Below are 25,520 nucleotides of genomic sequence, written 5' to 3'. Positions count from 1 at the left end.
TCAAAAAGTAATGTGTACATAATCTTTTTAAGTTATACTTACATAATTCAGTTATGTTAGTTTAACATTATTATTTTATTTCAGATATATGCTTCAATCATGTTAATTCTGTGCAATTAAATCAAGTTATCTTAAAATAATTTTGATAACTTCACTAAAATTCAATTTTAATAAATATTTCAATGGTTTGTTGTCACATGTTTAATTTCATGTAACACAAAAAACCTTTTGTAAATCATTAATTTAATCATTTGAACAATGTGTAATTTAAATGGCATGTCTCAATAACATTGTGCTTTTAAAAACGTAGCATACTGCATACTGTAGCATAAATAACTCTGATTAAATTGAATAAAAATACATATCAGTTTTAATTAGACTAGTATAAAAACAAAGACAGTTCATTTTGTATGCATAACATGTAGATCAACAATATATGTAAACCTTCATAAGTTTTACAAGATTTACAACTTTTTAAAAGTAACATTACACTGCATGTAACTGTGTGTTTAAAAATGAATAAAACATTGTAACACTAATTTATTTCATTTCTCTCAGAAACCTTAAAATTTTACCAAAGAAAAGCAGTACCTGGAACTGTTATTTCAAGAAAAACACTTTCGTTTCAAAGATAATTATATATAGACATTACAAAATAATGTATCTGATCCTTACCTAAACTATAAACAGTGTATCTTATTTATGCTAGTTCATCCATGTGTCATAGATTCAGCTCTCTAATCAATCAATTTCTGAGCCAGTCCAAAGAAAGGCAAAATTCAGAAAAAAAAGATGAAGAAACACAGCCTGATCTCACAATCAAAACGTACATGTTTAGACGTAAATTAAAACTGTCCAATACGTATGTGCCTTTATGTATTTACAGTGTAATTTACGTATTATCTGGACGTAATAACAGGTTCGATACGTATCGAAATTTACGTAAAAACAACCTCAAATACGTACAGATAGAACGTGTTCTCTGACCAGACAGTTATCCATAAAAATTTGCTCATGAAGCTGCTTTTCAATGCGTATCGGATAATTTTTTTTAAATATTTATGTATATTTTCCCTTTTTATAATTTTTTTATTGATAAATGTACGATCCCTATACCTCACCCGAACCTAAACCTACCCATTTTATACAGAATGTTAAAAGAATAAAACATAATAAAACACAATTTTTGTAATAATATAACATGAAAACGTTATTTTGAGCCACTAACGTTAATCTTACACCTACCCCTAAACCTACCCATAACCATTTCTAAAAACTACACAACGTTACTGTTATAAATAAACAAATAACAGACAAACATAATGTTAATCATTTATTTTTTGCGAAAAAATATCAAAAGTGGTACCAAAAGTAGTTCAAATGATAATGAGTTCCAGTCGCAGTCCTCTCTGGAGGTAATAGTTTTTATAGGGTACAGAGCAGAATTTAATTTATTAATCCGTGAAATTATGAATCTGTCTTCTCTCCGTGAAGGCGCACTGGCGCAGTAGCAGTACTGATTTCAAATGTCTATCAACTGAAACACGACATGTCGCAATCTGTGACGAATTATGTGAGAACCAATGAGAGTTCGATATTAGTGCCGTAAACCATGTCGTAACGTTCCTGTGGCGCACTGGCGCTATTTTCAAATTCGAATCATAACGAGCGCGGGCTTTGACTGTGACGGACGCTGTTGCTGAGAATGAAGATGAAGATCGATTGATATGGATATGTTCCTTGCAAACATCTGGATCCTAAAGATATGGAGTACAGCAAACAAATAAAATGGATGTGATTTGTAATTTTATGCTGTGCTTTTGTGTATCTATGGTTTGCAGCATGCACAGAAATGTTATTTCCTATTAAGTAGATGAGTAAACTGCTTTCAATAAATTCAATAAAAACATTTATTGATATGACAATTAAATACAACAGATTTAAATCATTAAAGCCACGATTTAATATTAATACATGGGAATTCATATAAATTCACACTTTACGTTAGATTATTTACGTTTTTTTAGCTGCTAACACGTAAGTATTTGTCCGTTTTACTGCCTTAATATGTCTAAGTTGTACGTTTTTATGTGCATGAAAACGTAAGTAAATGTACGTGTGGTAGAACCACATTTAACGTAAAAATACACACGTATTCTCATGAGATCACGTTGCAGCAAGAAACAAGAGCAGGCAAAGGGGAACAGTCTAAACAACAAGATCACGGTTTATCCTCTGCGGTGGTCTTGCCTGAAGTCTGCTGAAATTTTCTGTGGTTGCTCATTTGTAGTCTCAGTAGTCATTCAAAAATCGGTCCATCTCACTGGTGGAGTTTAGATTTGAAATTTTGGGCCTTGATAGAGAGTTCACCTCCATCCAACTCCATGATGAGTTTTTGCAAAATTTCAAATGTAAAACGCAACTTTGTGGGGTACTGCAGGTTAAGAGTATAGATTAGACCAAACAACATTGAAGTTGCAAAAGCCACGCTGTCGAGGTCCTGAAGCACTGCCACACCCTCTAGCACAATTCCTACATTATGGGCTTCATTGTCTGCAGTGTGCTTCATCACGAAGATGCCCATGGTAGTCTTCTCAATCGCACTCTGTAAAAGATCTTCTTCCACGTCCTAAAGACAGAAAAAAAGATGAATATGTATTTAACACATGAACAAGAAATATGAAGGGTAGCATAATGGAGTATTACTTAAAGAAAGGACTATCACATTTCCCCCGCATTATATTTTTTACTTAAGAACTACTAAAATTGGGTTAGTTTTTTAGAACTCTAAACATCTGTGTTGACATCTCACATTCCAAATTAGCACATAAATGTATGTTAAATTTGACACCATCTGTAAAATATACATCAGGGGTGGCCAATCCTGCTCCTGGAGATCTACTGGAGATTTCTAGTAATCCTAAAGACCTTGATTAGCTGAATTAGGTGTGTTTCATTAGAGTTTGAGCTAAACTGTGCAGAGCTGCGGCCCTCCAGGAATTGAGTTCGACACCCCTGGCTTTAAGTCATAACACTGTAAGAATAGGAGATAAGACAAATATAATTAGACTTGTTAGAAATGAGAAATGTAATTTGTTTCCCACATGTGATACTAGCCATGTGCTGGTTTTAAGTAATGTGGCATATCATGGTATTGAATATGCACAGTAGTGTTATAGGGAATAGGTTTGCTGCAATAGACAGTGTTTTTAGTTATACCGGTGTTAAGCCATACTGGTTATGTCATTTTGTTTACCGCGGCACTGCCCCCCACCGCGGTTTTGATTTTTAATAGTAACAAAAATAATTTAGCCTAGTTCAGTTAGAGGACAGACATGTTTAAAAACTAAACGCATTCTTTCTGCAGCGTCGTGAGCAGAGTGGCAAGAGCGATTTCTGATGCTCTCGACGCCGGCGGTGTGAACGCACAGTAAGTATTGTTATTTTATTAGGCATATAAATTGTATTTTTATTTGTTTTGTTAATAAAAGTTCTGAGTTTGATGTATTTGTTGCTTGTAAAAGTTAAAGTAAAATAACAAGAAGCCAAGAAATCAGAGGAAAAGAGGAAAAACTCGAACAATTGCTTGACGCCGAATTGCAGCAATTCAATTGCTGCTAATTTAAAGGTGAAAGTAAAATGTGCATGGCACTTTTACAAACCATTTGCAAGCAAAATAAATGAGGGAAACTCCAATGAACTAACCCCCCCCCCCCCCACACCAGCTGTAATATAATTTGTGTGCTCTGTACGAACATTTAGAAGTTAAACAATTATAGCTACATGTAGTGGATACATTTTTTTTTAATTATGTTGCAATGTGCATATTTGATGAAACCATGGTTTTTAGATGTAGTAATGTATTGCTTGTTGAACATAGTACAGATTCCATCAGTTAAGCTATAACTACTCACCACATACTCCTGAATGAGATCTTTAGGGTCCTCATTAAGATAGATACACAGTCCTCTGATGTCAGAGCAGAGAAAGAAAGGTTAGGTTAAGACATTACTCAAATCACAATTAAACAAAGAGCACAAATGTGGGTCTCATTCACTAAAAGTTTCTTAAAAATGTATGTGTATGGCAAATATGTTGTAGTCTAGAAAAATACAGATAATAGCTTGATTTTATTGTGAAATGTAACACAACTTACCTAATGCTATTAACATCAATTACAAAAAATAGAGTGTGAATTCATGCACACAAACAAAAAAAAAAATATATAGTGTGCTAACCTGACATCCAAACAATGCATTTTGAAAAATCAGTTCAATAAAGTCAGGTGCAAAAATAACTGTTCATGCTAGTGCTGGGCGGTTTGACCAAAAATGTATTTACCCGTTTTTATTTCAAAATTACACCGGTTTTCCGGTTTCTGACATTTTTTTTTTTTTATGAATAATCAGGTGTACAATGCATTTTCTGCTGCTTGATATTCCAAGACGTGCTTGCGGCTAAGGTGCTGGAGCAAATTGCTCATATTGCTGCCTTTGCGACAATTTAAGCCCGACAGCACTTGCATAAAATTGATATTATATATGCATAATCTGCCTGCAGTGCATATGCAGTCCGCAGCACGGACTCATTGTGCTTTCACACAGGACGTGTTTGCAGTCCGCTACTGATCCGCATCTGGTTAGTCCAAAAACACAACATTTGTTCATTGTTTTGATTTCATATCATGTTAAAAAAAAAAAATAAATTCAGCATCGTAAGTCTTTTATCACAGAACAGTAACAATCTTTCATATAGACATTAGTTTAAACTCAATAAATATAAACAACGCATTATTCATGCATTTTACTTCTAGGTGTGTATAATTAGTTGCTCAAGCAAGCGGCAAAACATTTAAAAAATAATTAGCCTCTTGTTAAAATATTTAAAATTAAATCACCACAGACAGAAACAGTCTGGTGCATTTTTACATTTAAATCTTTATCACAAGCAATCCCACGGGTCTTATAATGAACTTTGTTTTTCAGCTTCCAAAAAAGTAAATATATATATATTGTTTTCCTTGTTTATCTAAAAGTGCTCTTTTTCTTGTTTTAAACCTAGCCAAAAACCCATCTGACTGCGTTTCCATGTCAATCCATGTTCATTTTTCCCGCGAACAATGCGCTTTCACTTTAATTCAGCGCCTGCAGCACAGCAAAAATAGACTCAGTACATTAACAATCGCTGCACTGCTGCAGAGCACCGCTCCTTGACACCTCGTGTAGCTGAAATCCGTTAATACGCACAGCAGACGGACTATGTGTGAAACCGGCGTTATAAAGTAACACCAGAGCACTGCTGTGTGTACCCTCACCACACCTCGCAGTCGCTGCTTAGAACTGTAACATTGTAAAGAGTCCGTCTGAAACAGTGTCGCGCGGCTGCACAGCATAATGTTCGTTCCGAACGCTGAGTAATTAAATACACCAGTATGGCGGTATATTCAAAATTAACATCGTAACGAAAATATACACCGGTTTTCGGTATAAACCGGTTTACCGCCCAGCACTAGTTCATGCCTTTGATCACTAATTTCCCAATGCATTTTTATAGTAAAACTTGATAATATTTTAACACCAAGAGAGGGTTTGTGCTAATTCAGCGTCATCATAATGCAATTAGCCAACAATATAGTAAACCTTTAAAATCTATTTCTATCTATAATCTGTCAATATTTAAACATATTGCACATATTTGCATAGACATCTTACTGATAAATACATCATCAGACAAAAATATGGCACTTTAAACAAAGAAAAACTTTTGTTGACAGGGGAAGTAATGTAAATGGTGATATTCAGGGATGCAAACACATTGGGGTGAAAAAGTTGAGAAAGACACTAGCATATATATATATATATATATATATATATATATACACACATACACACTAGGGATGGCACGGTTCAACTTTTTCATAGTTCAGTTTTAGAGTCATGGTTTTCGGTACAGTTCGGTATGTGCTATGTTTATGGAAAAACTATACTTTCTAATTAAAAAAAGAAGAATATTCTATCCAACTAAAAGCTACAGCACACATAAATACAATAGAGTAAAGATACAAACAATAAACAGTGATTTTCAGTTGTTGTTTTTTTTGGGCAGGTCTAGCATAAGTTTTAGGTACAGAAATTAAATAAAGTAATCAAATGTAAAACAGCATTGCATATTGGACTATATAAATTAAAGATAATTCTTTATTAAAGTTATAAAAGCATTTTAATCAAGAGCAGTGAGTGATTGTTGTTGCTGTTTCTATTAGCTAATATAAAGACTGTCACTTTAAGAGAATACACTGATACAGTGGCCTGCGTTCAGCTGGCTAAATCTGCTGTAGGACACTTACCAAGACAGGCATTTTGACAATTTTTTGTCAGAATTTGCCCATTTAAACACAATACTTCAGAGGGATCTTATATTTGCGCGCGTTTCTGAGGCGCGGGTTTGCACGCTTCAGATGAGCGCATACACAAATCTTCTCACTGCGCGCGCGAGCTCGCTTCCTCTGGTTCTTAAATGTTTAAACTGACAAAGCTTAAATGAGTTTAGTTTAAATACATATTAACGTGTGCTGTTCAGGTCTCATCTGTGCGCACGCGCTTTCAGCACCCGGATGATGACAGAATAAATGACTGCTCATATTCCATATTCCAGCATAAATCTTTCACATTGATCAAGAGTGAATGGTTTGTCCAGTTTTTTTTCCCCTCATCGCTATTGTTGTAATGTCTGGGAATCCAGAATGCACATCCATCAACAGAAACATATATTAACTGCTATTTATAGCAAACCATATTACAGATGCTTTGGATTTAAGTTAAACCGCGGTCCCAGCGCGTGCCGAACCGTGTGTGGTGAACCGAACGGTACGGGTTTCTTTCAGCGAACCGTGCCACCCCTAATATACACTGACAGCAATTCATTCTTTATGAATTATGAAATGTTGTATGAATTATGAAATGTTGATGTAAGAGATGTGAGCCTGGAGACTGTAAAATACCTTATGACTTTATATAATTTTTGGTTAAGTGTGTTACATGAAAGGGATCTTTTACAGGCAATCAGCCATTATCACAAGAATAAATCCAGACAGTGTGATCAGGACCTGACGTGAATGAGGGTCTTGTATCACACTGAAGGGGTTTATTCAGTTATAACAGCCAGCTGTCTGTACATTACCCTGCTTATTATGTGGCTACTTACCTAATAAGTAAGTAATTAAACATGATATATTGATTAAAATTATTTTATTAGCTAATAACTTTTGGTTAAGACATGACGTTTAAGAAACCATGCCTTTAAATAAATAAGAATTGCAATTGTAAAGTTAAACTGTTCCATTTTATTAATTATTTGAAGGCCAAGTCCCACTAATGTTCAGTTTTTGTAATGTTGAAAGGTTTAAATAAAGGAGTTTTTTGTACTGTTGTACTGACTGTATAATGTATAACAAATCTATTTCAACACCTGAAGCACCGCTACAATGAGCTCTATGAACAATACATGGCAAATAAAAAGTCCCCGGACAAGGGATTTATTTATTTATATTTCTTTGCCATATGTCTAGATATTTTGTTACACCTTTACTTAGTGATTATTTTGACTTATGTCTGTTCTAGAGACATGTTACAACTTTTTGATAAAGCTCTAATTGGTTTTCTTTTGGAAATATGTTTCAAATTCATACTGAATGCATTTATTACTGTAAAGCATAGTCTATCTGTGTGTCAAAATTGTGATTAAAATCAAAATCAATTATGTTGCTGTTTATGGGTGCGACTCAGAAAGCCTTCTGAAAAGACTTTGTGAAAGGGGCTTATATGAATGTTTTTGATGTGATCACCAAATGCAAGTGCAACTTTGCTCACTTACTTCAACTACAGTTGACATCATCTCTTTCAGCTTTCTGCCTAGTTGCCCTGGTCGCTTTTCAAAAACCTTCAGAAAGCCTTCATAGTGAAGGTCAAGCTGTGACAGAAATTTTGACTGTAGAGGAACTGTTGTGATTCACTTGAACTCTGAATTCACCTGAAAGTAGAATGTTAACAAAAAGAAATTAGAGTAGCAATAAGATATGACTCTCTGTAAGACATATTCATCCAATTTTGGAAATCTATCACAAACCTCAGTGACATCAAAGAGAGCTGGCCATCTCATCATGAAATCGCTGATCATAGGGGCATAACGAAGCACTTCTTGTCTCCTAAGTGCAAATGTTCTCTGCATTTTAGATTTAATAGTCTCTCTGTTGTTGTTGTTTTTTTCACATCTGAAAGAAGCTCAACTCTTGCAATCTCCAGAGTATGGTCGTTCTCTCCAGGGGAATAGGAGGGGCAGTAGTGCACTTCACTTCTCTTGGGCTTCTTTACATTGTAGGCAGGGCTTTTTTTCCATCTGGCTTATGCTTTAAAGAATTTACAGTAACTTCAGGACATCCAAGTTTTCGGAGATGTGTGCGATAGTTAGATAATTTGTACTTAAGGCTCACTTTCCAACCCCCATACCCAGTGTCTGAGCCCCTTTCTGTTAAACATGGATGCTTCTTGATGAGTACCTCTCCCACTTGTTCAAACTCTCTGTCTGTGACATAGACCTTGTATTGAACAATTTTTTGGACCAACCCCTCAAGTATATCTGACTTCAGCTTTATATCACAAATAAGCAGTGTTCCATTTTCTCTAAAGACACTGTTTGCCTATTCAAGCTTAAATTCTGCATCATATGAAAATGGTGGAATGCAGAATGTTTCAGGCCAAGAAGATCGTGTGGTAGAGGAGAGAGAAGAAATGGATGTAGAGACTTCGTAATGTCCTGGCGCAAAAGTTGAACTGTTCATTGTGCCAGCTGAAGTAGCATTCAGAGGTGAGAGGGAGTCAGTCATGTTTATTATTTTTATTTTGGCTTTGTCCTTAATTTCATTAATTGAAGTCAAATTCATAAACTGGTTATCAAAAAGAGTGTCCATAAACTGCAGACGAAAGGGGTCCTGTAGCTTACATTGACTCCTTACAGCATCTTCTAGTTCAGTCACAGATTCAGGCAAGCCAGATGGAAAAACCACTCTCTGGCAGCTGCTCTCCCCCAAAATGATTTGAAGAACAGCCAATGTCATTGTCCAGTGCCTCAGTCTGTAAGTTGAACAAAAAAAAAAAAGCAATAGTGAACACACTTGCAACACCTGTTTGCATGTTTGGATACAGCACTTTTTAAATGTGGAATAATTAAAGAATTTATACAATATCACTGTAAATCAAAGTAGCTTTTCCATTATAGGAAACAAACAAAAAACTTAAAAACCGATTTTGAAGCTATTTTTACTTTTTTATTCCTTACCTTTGCAGCTGACAAATCTCTTTAACGTTACCATCTGCACATGTCCAATCAAATAGTCAGCCAAGGGGTATTCATCAGTTAATTCACTGACTTCTACAAGGCTAACTGCCTTTGTTGGGGACTGACTTAGCTTGTAAGCTCTATAGTGCTCTCTATACCATCCACAGAGTTGTTTCACAATAAAGAACAACTTTTGATGCAAAACACAAATTTGCTCAATTTGACCAAATTCAGGTAATCCGCCTTCAGATCCATGAACAACGATCATTCCTGTCCTGTAGTTGGTACCCTTGCTCCAAAAATTTTTTTGTGATATGAATTTCAGAGAGATTAGGATATCTCTGCCTCACAACTATAGCTATCTCTTCCTTCAAAATATCCACTGGGACTGCAGATCCACTTGATATTTCCAGCTCTGACTTCTCAAGACTTGGTGAAGTTAGCTGGTACCCAATCATTAGCTGATGTTTTGTGGCCAGGGAGAATGGGACATTTTTGAAGCAACTGGTATGTCTAATGGCCTGTTTAAAGAAGCTGTGCTTTGCTTCAAACCTGATTGTCCAATACCCCACAAGAGGACCAAACAACCTGATTATTTGAGGGTAGTGCTCCAAGTAGTGGTGTTTGGGCAGCAATCTCTGTTCAGGAAATAAGTCCTGGTATCTTTGTCTGTGCTCTGATATTTTACTTTCTAAGTAAGCAATGGACTCGTCATTGTGAACTAGGGCAACAACAAGTTCTACAATCTCTTTCAAGTCTAAGAGAATTTGCCATGCAGGCTCGTTTTCAGGAATCTGAGGACCAATTAAAAATGGAAGCAAGCGTAACAAGCTCCGATTCTCATGAGCATTGCCTCCTATTGTTTTCCTGGTTGATAAAGGTTGAGGCAAAACATGAGGCTTATTAGTCTTATCGCTATATTTGTATGGAAAATCCAAAATTGATTTGTTGATTTTATCCAAGGTAATGTATTTTTTTGATATTATCAATGTGAGACACTGTGCAAGCTCAACAGGTATAATACCCTCAAAAATATCATGGGCAATGTCTGGAGGGTAGCCAGTGAGGACATGAAAATGAGAAAGAGCTTCAGTTAGAGGACAAGCTTTTTTCACTCCAAAATAGTTAATATCACTATCCTCAGCCAGCCTCACATGAGCACTGTGGAGCTCTTTTGTTCTGAGGCTGAGAGCACCTGTTCTTACCTCTATTGACTGAATGTCTTGTTTGCTTGCAGTACAAAATCGACAAATATAATTCCCTGAAAAACTTTCATTAAAGCCAGCTAAACCACGAGCTCCTAAATTGTCTGCAGAAACAGTAACAACAGTTCCCTTCAGTGTTTCTCCTAACAGTGGTATGAAAATTCCATGTTCTTCCAAGTATTTGAGGTCTTTTAGGAGTGGCACTCTGTTATGGCCATATGTTTTGACATCATCAGTTATACATAGTAGGGCCAAATATATAGAGGACAATGATGAATTGGACCCAGGAGGTAGGTTACTTAGCACCCAATAGACTGCACAAAGCTTGTGTTTTTTGCGGGATGTCCCCAGGGGGTTGCAGAGCTCAAAATCATAAACATATAAACCCACAAAAAGTCTTAGCTCCTGACCTGACAAAAAGCTATTTTGTTTAAAATGAAGACCATCTCTAAAAGACTGATACACACTGTCTTCCTCAGTTTCTTGTGATTTCTGATTCTGAGATATCTTTTCTAAAATATCTTTCCGATTTAAAAGCACTTGAAGGGAAACAATAATTGGAATGTACTGAAAAGTCTTTTTGTTTTTAGCATCCAGAATATATTCAACAGGATCAACTACATTAAAGTTAGTCTTATAATACTGCCTACGTTGATAAGCAGAACCAAGACAGCCACCTTTTTGTATAGCTTTGTGTATAGGGTTATCTGTGGACAGTGTAGTTGCTATTTCTTTCAGGACAGATTTGTCAACTTCAAGATTGTGCTTCTGAAAAGCATCTACTAAAACATCTGTAGTAAGAGGAATTGACAAAGTGCTATTTAGGATGTAAAGCTCTTGTAAAAATTCATCAGTGGCTGCACTGGGTACATGGGACAGATGTTCAAGCTTTAACAATGCTGCTGCAAAAATGTGTTTGATTTAATTTGGAAGGTTATTTGAAGAATGGACATCAGATTCAATTTCATAATATGCCTCTACCTCAACATCATCTGCAAAATCTGACTCTTGTGAAGCTACTGTTGTAGTTGTTACTATCTCAGGTTTAAAATCATTTAGTAAAAAAGAATGATGCTTTCTGTTCTTATGAGATTTAAAAGCACCACAGATATTTGTTTTAAAGTTACAACCTGAAAACATACAAGTTATCAATTCATTTTTCTTAAGATGTGCATTAATATGAGCCCAGTAATCTTTCTCCAAGTTAAGTCCTCCACAATTACATATATGGCAACTAAATATTATATTTTGAAACTGTTTCTGCCTAGTTTCAGACACATGAAATCTATTTAAAGGAATTCTAAGTGCATTCCAAGTTCTAAATGTGCAGGGGCAGTTTGAATAAACACATGGAAAACGACTACTATATCCGAAATGCCTGTGTTTTAACCTATAATGCTACAGAAGTTTTAACCTACTTGGTACAACAACTGAACAGGCTTTGCAATTCCACATATACAGCAAATGTCACTGTAAAGAGAGAAACAGCAGAAATTAGTCATAAATAACAACAACAATTAATGATTTTAAGCATCAATTTACTGTACTCTTCCAAATTAAAGACAATGCTGTTAAGATAAGATTACCCCCTTTTAAGATGTACCTTTTTGGAAAAAGGCTTTTAATTTTTTTTCCAAAATGTATGGTAAGTACTAGAAAATTAACCAACATTCACTTTAAAATACACTTTATAGCATACCATAAAATAACCTTTATTGCAGCAGTCATTTATATTATGATATCCATCTCAAAGTGACAATCATGTTAGTAAGCCTACCAAAATTTAATTAACTTAGATGTGAAATCCTAATATTGTAATCTTAAAACCTGTCTGAGAGAGATTTTTGTGAGTTATGGGGCGAGGACGGGGCTATCGAGTATTCATTTACTTGATAAAATAGGTAATTGCACTAAAAACACTGTATGTTTAACTTAATGATTATTCGTTGGTAAATCAAAGACATGCACTGACAGAGCATTGAGCGCTTGATCCATTGCCGTGATATGGTAACGGCTATGAACCCTTCCCCCACACAAATCCTACAGTCAGTGGAGGGGAGCTCATTCTCAGAGATGTAGCAAGATTGTAGAAATACCAGTCCTAAAAACACATAGCAGTGAACTTGGAAGCAGTGGGTTTTTTTCTGGATACAAAGCACAATAACGTTTACATTTTTAACTGATTTCAATGCTTGAAGGTCCACGTAAAATGCAAAAACATTTGTTAATCTCCAACTCGATAGTTAGACTTGGATAATAATTTATTTTTTGTCATTAGGTAATATTAAACTTCGATCTTGTGAAGCATTAATTTATGCTTCAGTAAGGTTCCTTCTTTTTTTGTTAATACGTACGCATTATTTCCTATAAACCCTCAGCACAAAACGTGAAATATTTATGATCACCGATTTTGAAAATCTAAATCAAGTTAGCCAATGTATTGAAAGGCATTATTATTCACCTGATGAAAACTTGGTTTCCATTTTTAAATTATTTATTCGCATTGTAGAAGTTTGATAAACTAACGTTACCAGTAATATTTATGGTTTACTTAACATTACAGTTAACCTACCCACCCAAAAAAAAAAAATCTGCGACGACACTCGACGAAATCATAGACTGTATAAAAACATGGACGTAGTGTCCGTGACGTCACCCGTAGACTCCTGAAGAGAGTTTTTGAAGCCTAAAGTGTGTAGAGCGAGCCGTCGCCATCTTGGCAGCGCGTCACCGCGCGACTCTCCCGGACAATCAAAAATGGGCAAAAAGGCGGGAGCTAGTTGCTGTAGCCACACCCACCTAGCACGACGGCAGTGTCAGCAGCGGCAATCCACCTGTCACTCAAGTGACTACGCCCTTAATTATGCAGAACTTTAAGTAAGTAAAATAATTTAAACGGATGAGTTTAATAAAAATAAAATATATAAAAATAAAAATATTCACACCCTCACAGTTGTCATGAAGGGCAAAATTAGCTATTTAGACCAAAATCATTTTTTGAACCAGGCTGTAAACATGTTTTTTCCTGCTGTAAAGTTGGGCATTTTAACATGGGGAGTCTATGGTACTGACTCCCTTTTGCAGCCAGCCTCAAGCGGCCAGTCGATGAATTGCAGTTTTAGTCACTTCCTTATTGGCCTCACGAGAGAGAGCGGGAGGTTGGCGCTCGGATGAAATATACCATCAACATGATTTAAAAGCGTGTGGGGTTATCTTAAAGCATTATTATTGCATTTAATCTGACAATGACTGCATTTTTATACTATATCATATGATTTTCTACTGAAATTCTTACCTTTTAACGAGCTTAAACAAGTCAGTCAGTCCCCTCGTGTCCTTTCCAAACCAACGGTCCTGGTGTGGGCTGGATTTCAAAGCGCATGCGTATGCGCACGCGCACGTTGCTCCCGCGCAAACAGCTATTTCACAAGACGGAATTAGATTAATTATAGCCTACACAATGGAATTAAGTTGAGAAAAAAATACAAAGTAATTGTGTGACATGGGGCTATTTTAATTAAGTAAATCAAACAGCAGAAAAAAATCATTTTACGTGAACACCATTTGTTTGAAATCTGAAACAATTTGAACATTTTCTTGCAAAGTGATTATATCATGTTTTGATGATTGTGTTGAATTTCATTTAGAATTTAAACAATAAAATTATGTTTCCATCTTAAACATAAATGTATTACGTAGACTGTAAGTGTATTGCTTTAGTAAATTCAGTAAAACTTTTTTTCAGTGTATATGGAGTTTGAAATTGTCTTACTTTCTAATGTTTAAGGAATAATATTTTGCTAATGTTAATTTTGAGGTCAAATTTCTTAGAAAATTGCAAATTAAGTATTTTATATATTTTTAAATGTAGGCTATAACAAAGATTTAGTACTTTTAATTTGTGATCAATAAAAATTTAGTTATAAAATACATAGAAGAAAAGTTTATTCAAATCAATAATTTTGAGTTAATCTGTTTTGTGGATTTAAGTGTAACTGACTTAAAACAATACATTTTATCAACTTAAAAGTTTTGAGTTATAAAATGCATACAAAAAGTGTATTCAAATAAATAATTTTGAGTTAATCTGTTCTATGAATTTAAGTGTAATTGACTTAAAACAATTAATTTTATCAACTTAAAAGTTTTGAGGTAATAAGTTTCCTCAAATTTTTTGAGTTATCTTAACTTATCGGGGTTTACAGTGTGGGGTGGTAATAGAAAACAGATGAAAGACAGCAAAGAATGTTGATGGAGGAACCGATGGATCATGACATAGTTAGAAGATCTGGTAGCAGCGATTTTGTCAATAAAATGTTTAAGAAAAAGTTTGCACAGAAATATCAATACAGTTAAAGACAGGAGGATTTATAGTAGCATTCAGTCTACTAAATTAAATTTAATGAAACTCTGGGATTAAAGCATTTTTTATTATTATTTCTTTTTTTTTTTAAATAAGTCCCGATTTTCCATTTTTCTCATTAGTTTATAATGAAAAAGGTTTTCATTGGCTACCCAGGTAAGTACTGGTTTTTCAGGTTTAAGAAAATGTCTTTAAGAGTTCATTGCCATGGTAACTACACAGGTAGGGTTTCATACCATATTTGAGAAACAGTTTTTTTGTTTTTATCAACGGCTCTGTTTCTACGTAAGTGATTACACACTGAAACTGGTCCATTCAGCCAATCAGGGCAAAGTGATATGTCATTCATCCATGATCAAGTCACTCCCCCATATCTTTTGATCCATATCAAAGCAGTTCACAGTTAAAGCTTTTTAGAGACAAAATAACTTTCATTAAAGCAGCTCACATCAAGGTGGATTCATGTAAATTGGGACAGTTCTTTATTTATTCTAAATAAATGAATTAAATTTAAGCTTGTGTGATAGCATTTTTTTTTGTTCTCAGATGTTATGCTTTCAGTGCACTTGCTTCAAAGTTACATTTTAAACAAGCTTTAAACACTCTGCTAATATTTAACTTCAAATGGTGATAGTAACATTCAAACCAGTATTAGTGTTGCTGCTACATATTTTGTTGCTATGCAACTATCAACAAAAGGTTTGTCAAACAGGAATTATGTTGAAAGGCAATTGACCCTTCGCAAAACCCCACCCTCCTTAGATACTGTTGCTATGTCCAAAAAGCAGTAAAAAAACAAATTCCTTGTGGAGTGAAGAGGAAACTGACAACACACAGACAAACAGACAGACGTTATATTTATTTAATTAGATATAGTTCACACACAAGACATAGGTACCTTTTAGCTAAAGACGATCAATCTCTGACTGCCTGAAATTATTAAAAAGATTTACATTTAGTCATTTAGCAGACGCTTTTATGCAAAGCGACTTACAAATAAGGACAATGGAAGCAATCAAAAACAACAAAAGAGCAATGATATACTAGTGCTATAGCAAGTCTCAGTTAGCTTAACCACAGTACACGTAGCGAGGGCTTTTAATAAACATAACATGAGAAAACATGAATATTTTACAGGATCTCCAGGAGGCCACTCCTTAAACACGTCAGTGCTCCATTTTAAAGCAGAGAGTCGAGGATTGTCAGTAAACAGAATGAAACCTACAATGAACCAGTCAGACACCAGATGTGTCTTGGTAAGAATACTTTTTTCTACTTTTTTCTTTCTCATTTAAAAAATAAAATAATTAATTGTCAGCTATTTTGTGAATTTACAAATACTAAATTGTCAGTTTAGTATAATTATATTTATGAAGAAAGTATAAAACTGGAAATTTTAGACAGTATTTTGTTGTTGGATTAAAGAGTGGTTAGATTATTAAAATAATGTGATGCATTTATTAACCGGTAACTAGCATGTAAATACAACCTTTTCACGCTGGAAGGATTTAAAAGGATTTTGTTCCAGTTTATGGTTTCCAAAGTGTTTTTATTATTATTATTATTATTATATTTTCTTGTACTGTTCCCAATCCATGAATTAGGCATGTGTAATTTGAGATTTACACTGAAAATTTTTTTTTTTTAAATCTCCAGGCAATATTTGTGGCTGCATCGAGTACTCTATGTGTAGCAGCATGCCCAGAGAACCATTTCCAAGTTCAAGAAAACCTGTGCTGCTTGAACTGCCAAAATGGTAAATTCTACAGAGATAATCTGAAAATGAAGGATACCACTGTGAATCAATAAATAATCATACAATTCAAATCTACAGGTGAGTATGTTGCTCGCAACTGCTCTGAGGGACCCAGAGGCCACATTGGTGTGCTATGTAATCTATGCCGCAGATGTGATGGTATGCAACAATTCATTTCATGAATGTTTACACAACTAATATTGAAATAAGATATATTGCTCTAACAACAATAACCCCCCCTCCACAAACTATAGAAATTGGAGAGATAACTGTTTCCAATTGCACACGGTTTTCAGACACACAGTGTGCCAGCATACACAGTAAGTATTGCACTTACCTTGCAATTTTGTCAGTTTTTCAAACATTATATGACTGTGTTGAGTGGGGTGGGGTCAAGAGCCATGGGAACAGAGTGAGGCCGGGGGAGTAATGAGAATGTGCGACATCTGCACCACTCACCGGCCTCGAGTCCCACTGAGGATCTCCGGAAGGATTAAAGGTGGAGTATTGACAGTGTTGGACGAGAGAGGACCAGGCATGAATTTTTTTGTGTTTTGGTTCTTTTTGTGTGCGACAGTCGTCCGCGAAGGGCTGTCGCGCTATTTTGTGTTTATTTTATTATTAAAGTTTTATTTGAAAGTTCACCGGTTCCTGCCTCCTACTTCCTGTGACTATAAACTGTGTTACACTGGTGCCGAAATCCAGGAAGAAGGAGGCGGGAACTGGCGAACATTTAAATAAAAGTGTAATAATAAAATAAACACAAAAGAGCTCCATCGCAAGACTCTTGGCCCCGCCCCACAATGACATGTATGCCTTGTAACTTCTCTTGAAATGTTTCTTTAGTAGAAATTGTTATATTATTGTGTCTGCTCTCACAACATCTCCATTCATTCTAAAAAACATTTGTCACTATTGTGTTACTCAAAGAAACTTTGAAATATATTTCATATAATTAGGTTTGGCAACTAAAGTGAAAATAATTATTAAATGACTTTCAATCGGCTTCCTGTAAACTGGTTTGGGGTGGGCTTATACAATCATAAACCCTGATAATTTTTATCATGGCAGTTATACACATCTCCTGATAGTAATCTTGGCTGAAATATGTTTGTCACTAGACCAATCTTTAAGAACTGAATTTCATAATCCTTAACATCCCTGTAGATGAGGTTTCTTGACTATTTGTTAAATTGCATGTATTTGTGTACTATGCACATTCTTTCTAATCATCACCCTCTCTCTTCTCCCTTATGAAAAGTGCAACAGATAACCTTGTAAGTTTCTTTTTTATTATCCTCTTTGCTTTGCAAAAACTAAATTGATGGCAAGTTTAATTTCTAATAAAATATTAAACAAATCCTCAGGTATGGTTGCTCACCTGTGATAGCCGCTGTTGTCCTTCTGGCTGTGTTTCTGGCAGCCTGCTTTTTTTGCAGAATCAGTAAATCAGGTGAATCTAATGGAAGCTCTGCAGGTAAACAAATAATTTTCTCTTCATTCTGTACTTCTGTTTGTGTTACATTAAAACAAACACTATTTAAACATTAATGAAATATTGACTGAATGTGTGTTGATGGTCTTTTTCTTTTCTTTTCTATTTTTTTTTTTAAGGAGATCCATTGCATATCTCCATATAAAAGATTCAGAGAGTGTGAAGAAAATCTTAAATCAGGAAAAAGGCCATCATCAAATACTGTATATCATCATTCAAAGATTAATTAAAATGAGAAATACTGCAGTATATTTTTTATAATATACAATATTTGTAATATTTTATTTTAAGTCTTATATTAAAGACCAATTCTAGCTGTTAACTAACTATTCAAGTCCAATTACCTTTATTTATATAGTGCTTTATACAACACAGATTGTGTCAAAGTATCTTTACAGTTAAGAAATAGTGTAATGCAAACAAGATTCAATACTGCTATAAAGCAGTTCTAAAAAGAGGACAATAGTAAACAGTAACAACCTATTGACTATTATTATTATTTTGTATTTTTATTTTGTTTTATTTATTTATTTATTTATTTATTTTGCCTCAATGTACTCCTAATTTGCTAGTTTAATAATTAATAGTGTGAATTGGTCCTTAAATATATAGGTGTGTGCACATCTGTTTATTTCATATTTAGAAATGTATCTATATTCAAAAATACCTGCTGCATGATGCTGCTCTTTTATTTTCTATTATTTCTTTAAGAAGAGATGAAAAAAAAATGGAACATATCTATAGTATCTATAGTATTTTTGTATCAGATATTTTTACTTTAACAACTTATATATGACCCTGGACTATAAATCCAGTCTTAAGTCGCTGGGGTATATTTGTACCAATAGCCAAAAAATACATTGTATTGGTCAAAATGATAGATTTTTCTTTTATGCCAAAAATAATTCGGATATTAAGTAAAGATCATGTCCCATGAAGATATTTTGTAAATTTCCTACCATAAATATATCAAAACTTAGTTTTTGATAAGTAATATGCATTGCTAAGAACTTAATTTGGACAATTTTAAAGGTGATTTTCTCAGTATTTCGATTTTTTTTTGCACCCTTAGATTCCAGATATTCAAACTGTTCAAAAGAAATTCAAAACATACATCAATGGAAAGCTTATTTATTCAGCTTTTATGTGATGTATAAATCTCAATTTTGGAAAATTGACACTTAAGACTTTCTCTTGTATATGTAAATTTTATTTGTACTAATTGGATGTTGGAAATTGCTCCTTGTATTAATTGTTGTCTCGAAATTGCTAAATGTTTTACCAGACTGTCTTTTGTTTAATTTGAACTTTTAATACAAGTGACTGTGAATCTACAATTATTTAGTCCAACATCTTATGAACAAAATGTGCTCTGATGCAGTGTCATGTTTCTGACAATAGAATACCTTATCTAAATTGCCTTTTAAATGTTGATGACTGAATTTGATAACTGCCTAGACAAAAATAAAATTGTACCATTTTATGTCAGTCCTTGTGTGTTCATGTGTCTTTAATTATATTGTTGAGTAAATACTGTAGTTAACAGTGCTATAGGGGGCCTTAAATGCACAGATGATGGCTGTATAGAAAGCATATATACACATAGAGGCAGGAAAAACAGGATGTACAATTGTTTTCATTCCTGGTCCTAGAGACCCACCACACTGGACATTTTGCATCTGTGACACATTTAATTAACGGAGTTCTCTGCTAATGTTAAACAAGTTTTAATTATGGATGACATACAAAATGTTCAGTGCTGTGGGCTCCCTGACAAGAATTGAAAAGTTCTGGTTTATTGTAGACAGAGACAGGTAGATGAGGAGGAATGAAGATCACTGGCAAAGGTGGTTGACAAAAACAATAAGCAATGGCAGTCACAATTTAATCAAATATGATGATGATGATGTACTGACTAAGTATTCAACAGCCAATAGAGGAAGGAGTTTTACAGCAAATCAAGGTATTGAAGGAATGATTAAATATTTACAGCCTTGAATGCATTAATGCAATACAAATTGCTATGACAAAAGTGTATGCTAAGTGTAAATTTCAAAGGTTAGAAATGATTTAAAATGTATGTAGCTGAATCAAAATTGTTTTATTTGATTTATTTATCTATTTAACCCTGAACAAATAAATTACATATTCATTTTTTTAAGGTTATAATGAAACTAGAATGATCAAGCATTTCATTCCAGCAAGTCATGAACTGACACCTCAATAGCACGTAGGCTGTCATGTAGAGCTTGTACGTACATGTTGAGAGTATTCCTAGTGAACAGAAAAGGAATGAATGTGTGTATATGTACTTTGCAGAGATCACTTTGAATAGAATGTGTCATTGAATAGAATGTGTTCTATTTTTAGACATTTTTTATTGAAATAAAAAAAGACGTGGAAGATAACAAGAAAATAAACAGAGAAAATACTTTTTATATATATTTTAACACCATTTTTACCGCCCACACCCCAAAGCATCCAAAATTTATATTACACAGATAGATAAATTATTATGCAAAGGCTAAGACAGACATATCCTCATTATTTTCAAATACAAAAGCACAACATATATAAACATATCGATCAGCAGAGTGAGAGGCATTTAACATTGCCTATGCCAATATTTAGTTATTTTCCAGAAATTGTATAACCAGATGCCAGATTTTATGGTAGTCCTTTCGTTTACCCTTTATACTGCAGATTATTTTGTGCAAGATCTTTCAACCAATGATCAATGAATGGGGAATAGAAGAATGTGTTCTACTATAAACAGCCAATATACTTGTAATATGCATGCTGATAAGCAAACAGTAAATAGTGCAAACTGGTCCCTACGCTGTAAAATCTAATTAGTTGGACTTACTTAAAGGGCACCTATTATGCAAAGTCCACTTTTAAATGGTGTTTGGACATAAATGTGTGTTAGCAGTGTGTGAGCATTTAAATCTATACACTCCAAAACAGCTCTTTTTTTAGACAATACCCAAAAATTACATTTTCCAGCTGTTATAATGATTTATCTCTTGGTTATTTTGGGTTGAAACTTCAGACACATTCTGGGGACACCCAATACCAATATTATAAAAAGGGGCATTATGGGTGTCCTTTTAAAAAGCATGCAACTGCCTTAAAATAAATAAATAAATAAATAAATAAAGTGAAATAGGAATAGTATTTTGTACTGACAAATGCTTAGTATAGTTTACTTACACAAGAGTTCTAGTTACTAAAAAAATAACTGTAGGGGGTACTTGGGGCATGAATAAATTATGCAATTGCTTTGTTTTACTGTTGCCTTTATTTGCCAATTTTATTTGTTTAATTAACTAATAAAATACAATAATAAATACAATTTAATTATTCAAATTTTTGTGATTTACATGCTGAATGTTGAAGTCTGATTATCATATTTTACTATATTTTATATTCCACTAGTTAAGAAACCCACCCTCAACCCATCTCTTTTAGAGAACTACAGACCAGTTTCCCTTCTTCCTTTCATTGTAAAAGCACTTGAATGAGCTGTGTTCAACCAAGTCTCTACATTTCTCACACCCAACAACCTCCTTGACAGCAACCAATCTGGTTTCAGAAGTGGACATTCAACTGAGACTGCCTTGCTCTCAGTTATTGAAGCTCTAAGACTGGCAAGAGCGGAATCCAAATCTTCAGTACTTATCCTGCTTAATTTGTCTGCTGCTTTTGAACCCTACTGGCAAAAGGCATCTCAGGAACCACACTTCAATGGTTTGAGTTTTACCTATCAGATAGGTCCTTTAAAATATCTTGGAGAGGAGAAGTGTCCAAGTCACAACATCTAACTACTGGGGTGCTTCAGGGGTCAGTTCTTGGACCACTTCACTTCTCCGTCTACATGTTATCATTAGGTTCTGTCATTCAGAAACATAGCTTTTCATACCACTGCTATGCTGATGACACTCAACTCAACCTCTCATTCCAACCTGATGATCCGACGGTAGCTATTCGCATCTCAGCTTGTCTAACAGACATTTCTTGCTGGATGATGGACCATCACCTTCAACTCAACCTTGCCAAGACAGAACTGCTTGTGATTCCAGCAAACCCATCGTTTCATCACAATTTCACCATCAAGTTAGGCACATCAACCATAACTCCTTCAAAAACAGCTAGAAGCCTTGGAGTTATGATTGATGATCAGCTGACTTTCTCAGACCACATTGCTAAAACTGTCCGATTGTCTTTAACACTCACGATTCTAATTCTATTCTTTAAAAAAAAATCTAACTACCTTTCTAATCTTTTTGTATTCTATTTTCTTTTCATTTATTATGCAATTATGTGTGTGTGTGTGTGTAAAGACCTCTAACACTAGCTTGCTCTATTCTTTTTTTATTCTATCTGTTTTCTTTTTATTTATTATATTATTTAAAAGCCCTTGCTACGTGTACTGTGTTAACCTAACTGAGACTTGATATAGCACTTATATCATTGCTCTTTTTGTTGTTTTTGATTGCTTCCACTGTCCTCATTTGTAAGTTTCTTTGGATAAAAGCGTCTGCTAAACGAATAAATGTAAATATAAATGTAATATAACTACATAAAAATCAAATAACTCTGATTTCATGTTGCAGTGCTGCATTAGAAGGAAAAAGTTTATAATAATATTAATGAAGTTCCATGTGCCCAACAAAAGGGAACATAAAAATCTTAATTTCAATAAAACTACTCTAACTACCAACCAAAAATACAAAATGGTGGCATGTGTCACTAAACTAGTATTCTATTCACAATTGAAAATTCAGTGTGGCACATGTATATCACATGATATATTACCTGTTATTTTTCTCTTTCCCGTTTAGTAACATAGGTTTGACAACCAGGTAACAATAACGGTGAAAACCTCAAAGAGAAAGAAGATCACAGAACACAGACGTTACCATGAACAGTGTCCAAAAATCAAGACAGTACAGGGCAATCGAACAAATAAGCAAGCAAATACTATCATGACAGGACAATAGAATGTGTGCTCTAGCATGCAAGAGAAGTCCCACTTCCCGCATAGGTGCGCACTTTAAAATCAAATAGCACGCCCTCGCGTCACCCTGCTGAAAACCAAAGTAAAAACAGAGAAAAAGAAGGGAAGGGAAAAAACACTGTACCCAAAACAAATCATAAATATAGCTGCAAGCAGCAATTATGGGGCCAAGCAAAGTCAAAATGTGATGCTAAGCATGGCATGTTGCAATCATGCCGACTGCAACAATGAGTAATTAATGCTGTTTTAGAATGATTTTGTATTTGAAATGGCTAAACAATCATAAATACAACCAGTGGAAATATGCCTTAAGGAATTATCACTTTTGACCAATAGGTGGGGCTGTTATAAAATCGATGTGGTGTGTTCTGTGTGAGTTGACAATGGCACACACAGAGTTTGGTGTTAATAATTTAAAGCTTTGCAGAGATATAGCCTCAAATGCAATTTGGCATCAACCCTCAAATTTGTTGTGGCGCTATACAAAAAAAGTTTTGTGTATTGACACGCAGTCCACAGTTTTTTTGTGAGTAGTCTGAAGATCATCTGAGTAAATTTTGGCGAAATTCGGACAAACCATTGACGAGGAGTTTAAAAAGAATTTTTTCAACAAATCAAAATGGCCGACAGGAAGTTCGGCTTACTATCACATAATTGATATGAATGTTGTCTGCATGACCCAATGAATATTTTGAGTCCAGTTTTATTACAATAGGCTAATGCAATCAAAAATTATTAGCATTTTTGTACATTTCATTATTAATAATTAATTAATAGTTTATTACTCTTGACCAATAGGTGACACTGTTACCAAATTGATGTGACGGGTTCAGTGTGAGGTGATAATGGCACAAACAAAGTTTGTTATCATTATGTCAAATATCTGCAGAAATACATCCTCAAATGCAGTTTGGCACTGTGCCTAAAATTTGTAGCAGCACTATACAAAAATACGGTTTCACTTATTGACACGACATCCATTAAATTTTAAGTTTTAAAAAATTTAATCCAATAAATTTTAAATTTTAAGACTCGATTTTGGTGAAAATTGGACCAACGGTCGAGGAGGAGTTTGAAAAAGTAAGTTTTCAACATACATCAAAATGTATCAATATATATACAGTATATATATATATATATATATATATATATATATATATATATATATATATATATATAGCAGACACAATCATTATGGTATAACTACCTTTACAGAATTATCTTGGCTGTTGGCCAGTGTTTTCTCTACTTCCTGCTGGCCTTGCTGTAGCTAATCGTAGCTCCGTGTAGCTGTTTTTTTTTTTTTTCTAGAATCTTTATCTTACTATCACTCTCTGTTTTTTAATGTGATAAAATATAACTTAATTCACACCATATTTCTGATTTTATCGATCAATCTTATCAGATTAATTTTGATCGTTCACTTTTATTTTATATCCGTGAGTGCAGTACACCTGCATTGCCTTAAAACTCGTTAGTTCTGTAGCCTTTTATTGTCATTGCATATAACAACGAAATTTAAATTGCACTTCCCATGGTGGTAACACATAATATAACAAAACTATTGTACATTAATACATAAATACATTATAAGAAAGAACAAACAACAAAATAAAATAGCTAAAATATGTCATTAAAATGCTCTAAATGCTCATGAGTTCAGGTATTTTATAGCATTTGGATAAAAACTATTCAAAAGTCTTGAGGTGCGACCCCGGAAAGATCTGTAGCGCCTTCCAGATGGCAACAAAATGAAGAGGGCGTGACCTGGTGTCATGGAACGGTCTGCTACGCCCTCCTCTGGCGGCATCAGATCCCTCTCTCCTGAATATTAGAACTGCATTTCCCAGTCTCCCTCTCTCCTATCATCCCCGTCTAACCCTGCTTAATTATCTTGATTACCTGAAGTATTATCACCTGCAACTAGTCTTCTCCCCTTTATATGGACTGCTCTCCTCTCACGTTCTGCCTCGGAGAGATGGGTGTATCCGATCTGCATGGGCTCGGTCTCAGAGGTGCATACCGGGTTGAAACTCAGGCTGGTCCTGGCTGGAGGGCGGCGAGCCCGGATGAGATGATCGAGCCGGATGGTAAGTTCCATGATCTGACTGAGGGTCCTTCCGTCATCACGACAAGCAAGTTCTCCCTGCAGCTCCGCATTCAATCCCTTCCGATACAATATTTTGAGAGGATCCTCCCCCCAGCCGGTCTGAGCGGCGAGCGTACGAAAGGAGAGAGTGTAATCCACTGCTGTGGAATTCCCTTGCCGCAGGGCGAGCAACAGTTCACCTTGATCCTTTCCTCCAGCTGGGTGCTCAAACACTTCTCTGAATAGGGTGACAAAAGCA

The 25,520-nt window shown here is 34.7% G+C and overlaps 2 long non-coding RNA genes across 2 annotated transcripts; one reads left to right on the top strand and one right to left on the bottom strand.

Moving 5' to 3' along the window:
* Positions 1-8,887: 8,887 nt before the first annotated feature.
* LOC132126622 (uncharacterized) lies at positions 8,888-13,903 on the bottom strand. The gene is made up of 3 exons (XR_009427420.1): positions 13,834-13,903; positions 11,957-12,008; positions 8,888-9,128 (listed from the first exon to the last, which is right to left on the bottom strand). It is a non-coding gene; the product is annotated as an uncharacterized LOC132126622 (long non-coding RNA).
* Positions 13,904-15,856: 1,953 nt separating this feature from the next.
* LOC132126721 (uncharacterized) lies at positions 15,857-17,107 on the top strand. Its single transcript, XR_009427441.1, has 4 exons — positions 15,857-16,157; positions 16,558-16,657; positions 16,736-16,816; positions 16,912-17,107. It is a non-coding gene; the product is annotated as an uncharacterized LOC132126721 (long non-coding RNA).
* The last annotated feature ends 8,413 nt before the right edge of the window (positions 17,108-25,520 follow it).

Source organism: Carassius carassius, chromosome 44 (assembly GCF_963082965.1).
Source record: "Carassius carassius chromosome 44, fCarCar2.1, whole genome shotgun sequence".
Taxonomy (NCBI): domain Eukaryota; kingdom Metazoa; phylum Chordata; class Actinopteri; order Cypriniformes; family Cyprinidae; genus Carassius; species Carassius carassius.
The sequence above is the reverse complement of the archived record's forward strand: the minus strand, read 5'-3'. Positions and strand labels throughout refer to the sequence as shown.